At 44.6% G+C, this 6,044-nt stretch overlaps 1 pseudogene; it reads right to left on the reverse strand.

Moving 5' to 3' along the window:
• LOC129087536 (RNA-binding motif protein, X-linked 2-like) lies at window positions 1–1,227 on the reverse strand (annotated as a pseudogene).
• Between the last annotated feature and the right edge of the window lie 4,817 nt (window positions 1,228–6,044).

The raw sequence follows: 6,044 nt of genomic DNA on the forward strand, positions 1-6,044 counted from the left end.
TCATTTCCGATTTTGCCCAGCATCTGCCTGGGCAGCAGCTCCATTTAGATGCCTGCGGTCGCTGGGATTCAAGGGGTCCAGGTCTGGGGAGTTCCCGGACCTTTTAGGTAAATCTCAGCTTACTTCTATTTCAATGGCTATGTCCCTCAAAATGCCCCTCGCCCAGCCAGTCTGAGCTTTGATCTGTCTCTATCCCTGCGTTTTCGTTTCTGTCTTCCTTCCTGCTTGAGGACTTGTGCTCCTGCTTGGGCATCTCCTCTTTCAGCTCCCTCTCCCAGATCTCCCCCCGCACCCCAATAGGTTGTCCTGACCTCAGGGGAGCTGGGGTGGTTCTTCAGCACCTCCTGGACTCTGCCTTCTGACCCCTTCCAGAGTTCTTGCTGTGGTGCTTTTTGGAGCCAGGGTCACGCTTTTCATTTGTCCTCTTACTTCTGGGAGTTGAAGAGGAGGCCAACTGCTCCACGAGTACCTTCCCCTCAGCCTTTTGTCTTGTTTTCTTCTTTCTTTCTTTCTTTCTTTCTTTCTTTCTTTCTTTCCCCCTCCTCCCTCCTCCTCTTTCTTTCTTTTCTTTCTTCTCCTTCCCCCTTCTCTCTCCCCTCCTCTTTCTCTCTTTCTTTCTCTCTTTCTTTCTTTCTTTCTTTCTTTCTTTCTTTCCTTCTTTCTTTCCTTCCTTCTTTCCTTCCTTCTTTCTTTCCTTCCTTCTCTCTTCCTTCCTTCCTTCCTTCCTTCCTTCCATTCACTGTGTGTGTGTGTGTGGGGGTGTGTGTGTGTGTGTGGTGGGTTTGTCATCCTCAGATGAATTCTGTGAGGGGGCTTGAGCCCCACAGCCCTCAACCTGGAGCTCTTCGGTCACAATATCTGTTCTTCTGAGTCCTTAGGCCGATAGTCATACACGTGATCCACTCGGATAGTTCTTCCTTTGATCTTGATCCCATTAAAATTGTCAACGGCCAGAATCGTGCTCCTCTGGTCTTCATAACAGAGGAAACAGAATCCTCTGGATTTCCCGGTTTTCTTGTCCCGCACCAGATTAATATTAACAATCTCCCCGTATTGTGAGAACACACAGATGATGTCCCCTTCAGTCAACTCATACGGAAGTCCTCCCAGGAAGATCCAGGCACTGTCCTTGTACTGGGAGTGCCAGGACACCTTACCCGCCACCCCGAGCTGGACCTCCCGCTCATTCAGCTGATCGATCAGCTTGACTTTAGTTAAAGGGTTCATGTCCGCGGACTGGGATTTCTGCAAGAAATCCTTCTCTTCTGGGGCCGCGGGAGCCACAGGCAGGTTGTCTCCGGATCCGCCAGCCTTCTAGTGTTGCTGTGAGACTGCAGCCGAATTAATACGGGCGGTGGAAGGCCTGCTCGCTGAAGAACACCTGCCTCGGTGTCTGCTACAGCTACCTTGCCCCTCTGCCAAGACCGCCGCACTGCTTGCTGGGAAGTTGAGTTTGGGTTCAGTTTGCCTGGGGCCAGGCAACCAGGGCCAGAACTACCTTTCCCATGAGACACTGCGGCACGGACAGGTAAGGTGGTTAAGGGGCCACGGGAAGTAATTGTTGCTCCTGAACTTCATGGAAGTGCTTGGTCGCCCCCAAGCGTACAGGGAAATGTCATTTTTCAGGAAGGTAAGCTCGGTAAGAGATGGAGTCATTCTTGTCAGGTATTTATTCTTTTGTGTAGACATTTGACAGTATTTATTGATCACGTACAGTGTGCACATTAGTGTGTACTATGAAGCTAAATTAAACACTTGAGAAGCTCTGGGTTCAAATATTAAGAAAATAGACCTTTTCTTCTTTAGAGGCTCCTGATCCAGTGAGGAACAAGGACCCACGCCATCTTCCGTCCTCAGGGTGCTGGTGTAATGTGGTTCACCCTGCATACCTGCCTCATTTTGCTGCTGGGCCCACTGGCTAGGGCCCGCTGTGGCCCGGTGGCTGGCAAGGACGCCTGGCTTTAGAGATCCTAAAAACACCCTGCATTCCTTCTGTTTAGGTTCTCTTTAGTATTCTTGTAGTTGCATTCTTGTGTTCATACTAGCTACTTTCTTGCCTAACTTTATACCACTTTTCCCTCACCTCTTGACCATTTATGTCATGGTGAACAGTAGATTAGGGTCATGACTAACTCTCTAAATGTGTGGATATGGACAAGGAATAGTAGCAGCAGTAGCTAAACCTTTATAACATTATTCTCAATGCTGTACATGTACTTGTTGATTTATTCCTTAGTAGTAACTACCTTATGAGGTGGTTTCATCACTTCATAGAGGAAAAAATTCTGAGGCCCAGAGGTTAAGTCATTTTTTCAACTTAACCAAAAACAAATAATTTCCTAAGTGTCTTTGTGTACAATTAAACTGCTTTTACAATGACTTTCTCTAACATGACTCCAGAATAAAAGTTTCACCTAATGCTTAATATTGTAGTTATAAGGGTTAGGTATCAAACTGAATCTCTAAAATAAACCAAAACTACACATAATGACATAGATGTCATTTCTACCTTGCTCAGCAGGAAGTTCAATGTCTTAGGGGAACAAGAGTCACTTCCTGTATCATAAAATCCTGTTTGCTTATCCGGCTCTTGGACACTGACTCAAGTGTCAACTGTGGCTAACTCCTGCTACTATGTGAATGGAAACTTTTCGTGTGGCAAGATGACTGGTGAAGTGTCATAAGCTTAGTCATGTACTTGTTTGCATCAGACTAAATGACCAAATAGGCATTAAAAGGTGGAATAAATGTCATAACTTGGAACATATCTTGTTCTTGTTTCCTTTTTTTGTGACTTAACTCCATCTAATAGATCTTCTGGGCTATTTCAATGAAAAAAAAAACCCAGTTAAGGCATGCTTCTTGTCATACATCATCAATGCATGCATGCACAAAATTTTTCTACTTAAAGGTAAAACCTGGATTCACTTAACAGAATACTTATCTGATTCAGCAAAGTAATCAGCACCTGTCAACTGACAAACTAGGATTGATATGGAAAGCTTACTCTGATGAATTACAACAGCCAGTTTCCTCTTCCACTGACTTAACCAAGAATGCATGCCAGTACTGGCCCAATGCCAGATTAGTGAATCTCAATTAATCAGTCTTTGGTAGTTGTCAACCTTTATAGGTGATGCATAGAAGCTAACTGCCCAAAGCCCCCCTTATAAGAGGTACTAGTCTCCACATCTCCTTCCAAAGCCAGTTGCTAGTTCTGCATGCAGATGTGATGGGATGGTTATCGAAATGACTCCCTCATCCACTGACTCATCTGATTGTTTATTGCTTATAGTCTACTTCCTTATGAAGGGGTGGTTAACACCTTGCCCTTTGTTTTCCCAAATAACTAACCTGGTTGTTTCACTCAATGACCTTGTCTTCTTTCCTAGCTTGCTTTTTCAACTCTTTCCACTTCAGTTCTGTTACGATTGTTTTGTGTCTTTCAGCCTGTTGACCCTTTTACTGTATCTCAGTATCCAGTTGCTGTCTTTATTTCCTTGTTAGTTTGTCTTTTTCTCCAAGTAACAGTTTTATAGTTCTATTTGTTATGCCTTTCTTTTTTTAATGCTCTTAGGATTTTACTTATAATTTGGGAAGATTCGCAAACACCTGACCCCCCATGATTATGAATGCTGGCTCTGGAGACTGTGCTCTTCAGGTAGAGGGATTACTGAGGTAAAGAACCCATGTTTTCTCCCAGCTTGCTGGGGAAGTCTTTCCAGTTTCCATGTGGTCTCATAGAGTGTAGATCTTGAAATCTGGCTATCTAAATTATGCCAAAAAGAAACTAAAGAATAAAATAGGCCATCTATAGATTGTTTTTACCTGGTTCCCAATCCACTTCGATGACAATCATGACCATGAGGTGCATGCACCCTGGGGCACTGTGGTCTGGAGGTAAAGAAACTTATCAGCAGTAACTCAGTGAGCCCTGGTCGAGCTCTCAGACTCTGCCAGCAGGTAAAGACATCGGGGTAAGCCCCGGAGTCCTAAATTTTCCTGCCTTGAAGAGCGAAGAGGAGCAGAACATCCTATTGAAAGTAAGCAGGGTCCTCTGAGAAGGCTGTTACAGTGAAAGACAGGAAACAAGGACCTGACAAACTTCCTGAAAATGTTTTCAGTATTGTATAGAATGAGGAACTCAGCTGTCTGTGTTCAAATGTTAGCTGTTATTTATCAGCTGTGTGACCTTTGATAAGCTACTTAATCTCTTCAAGATTCCATTTCCTAGTGGGTTGACAGTATCTTCCTCATATGATGTTGTGAAGATTCAATATCAGGTGCTTATTAACTTGGTATACATTAACAGCTCAGTAAGTATTTTTAATGTACTCTTTATTATTATTTTATTATTGCTTGTATTGTCTGCTCTCCCATGATTTGATATGAGGACAGAAACACCAGTCCCAGCTAGACAGAATATGAGGGTGAGGAGGAACTTGACTACCATATGTAAATAAACCAGAAAAGGCCTCTGTGGGCTCTGCCCCTGACCCCTTCCTCTACCTCACAGCTCCCAGTTAACATCTGAGCTCTACTTCCTGTCTCTCCAAGGTAAAGTTTCATATGGTTTAACCTATATAGGAAATCCTAGCAGGGAAGGTCAAGGGACTTTGCCAGTCCTGGTCTGCTAAATTTTGCCAGATCAGTCCAAAGAGTTGACTTTCTGAATGTCTAAGATCCTGCCTATCTCATACAGCCTTTACATTTTTTTTTTCTTGCCAAGTGCTGTTCATTCTATAGGTCAATTATGTTGTTCCAGAGAATTCCTGTGACCATTTCCTGTTTCCTGTCATTCTATCTTTCCTGGTTCTTCTAGTTACTATGTTATTTGAAGTGGAGTAAAAGATGGGAAGGTAAAGTTCCTTTTTCTCCCACTCCAGTGGGAAACTACCTTGGCCCTACTGTTCAAAGCTCTTTGTAATTTTAATCTCATATTATAGTTTAACCTATTGTCTATGCCTCGGAACAGACAAAAAACAAACAAACAAACCCCACATCAGTTGGGCAAAGGAGAGCATAAGGCATCTGCTCTGCCTTGAGTCCACCATGGAGAGAGTCTCAAGATTAAAGTTCCCACATGGAGGCTTAGCACAGGCCACAGTGGAGAAGCATAAGAACCTGAAGGACTGGACTGAGGGCCTAGACTTTATCCAGAGATAACAGTGGGGTGGGATCCAGTGAAGTGAAGTAGGTAATGTGTTCCACAGAATAAGCAAGCAGGGGAATGTGAGTGGTTTTTATTCCACGCTGAAGAGAGAAGTAGGCTTCTGAGGAGCACCTGGAACTGGCTAAGGACTCTTGAGAAAGATAGACAAGGCTTCCTGAGCATGCTGTGCCTTTTTGCTGACTAGTCCTATGCACCTAAAGTCTATGGTAGGGTCCTGGGTCTAGAGAACCTCCACCAGAAAAGAGGAGGGAATGGGATTCCCAGAGACTGGCTTCCACTCAGATAGGGAAGGCCAGTGTCTGACGTGTTGGAGCCAAGATTTAATAGTACTCATTCAGGTGGCCTTCTGTGATTTTGATGAACTTCAGTGATCTTGCCTCTGGCTATAAAACTGTGTCAGAGATACTGCTGCCATGGGACCTCCTTTCAAAGTGGCACTAAGAAGCTATTTTTCAGGTCCATCCTGAGCAGCCGAGACAGTAGACAGTTTAACTGAAGAGCCCCCTTAGCTTCTTCCTCTTGACCTTTGACAGCCGAGGTCTCTGCACAGGGCCTGAAGTACCTGTGGGCCCTTTCTCAGGCACTGGGAGGGGTGGTGCTGAGGAAACCGGCTCTTCTGGCTGATTCAGAAGTTGGCTATCAGTTCCTTGTGGGGAGGGACTACGTGAGATCTGAGGATCACCAGTGTCTTAATGCTTCTGCCTCACTTGGACCTCTTGTCTGTTGACCACCACACTCAGATTCTGTAGATTCATGACAAGCAGTCTCCCATCACCAATGCCGCATGCCTCTGCTGGGTTTTGTGGGATCTGGGATCACTTAATTTCTCTGAGTCAATCCATCATATCTCCTCAACCTGAAGGGGCCTTTC

This window comes from Pteronotus mesoamericanus, unplaced genomic scaffold, assembly GCF_021234165.1.
Source record: "Pteronotus mesoamericanus isolate MK-2021 breed Mesoamerican mustached bat unplaced genomic scaffold, CSHL_Meso_final contig_130, whole genome shotgun sequence".
Taxonomy (NCBI): Eukaryota; Metazoa; Chordata; class Mammalia; order Chiroptera; family Mormoopidae; genus Pteronotus; species Pteronotus mesoamericanus.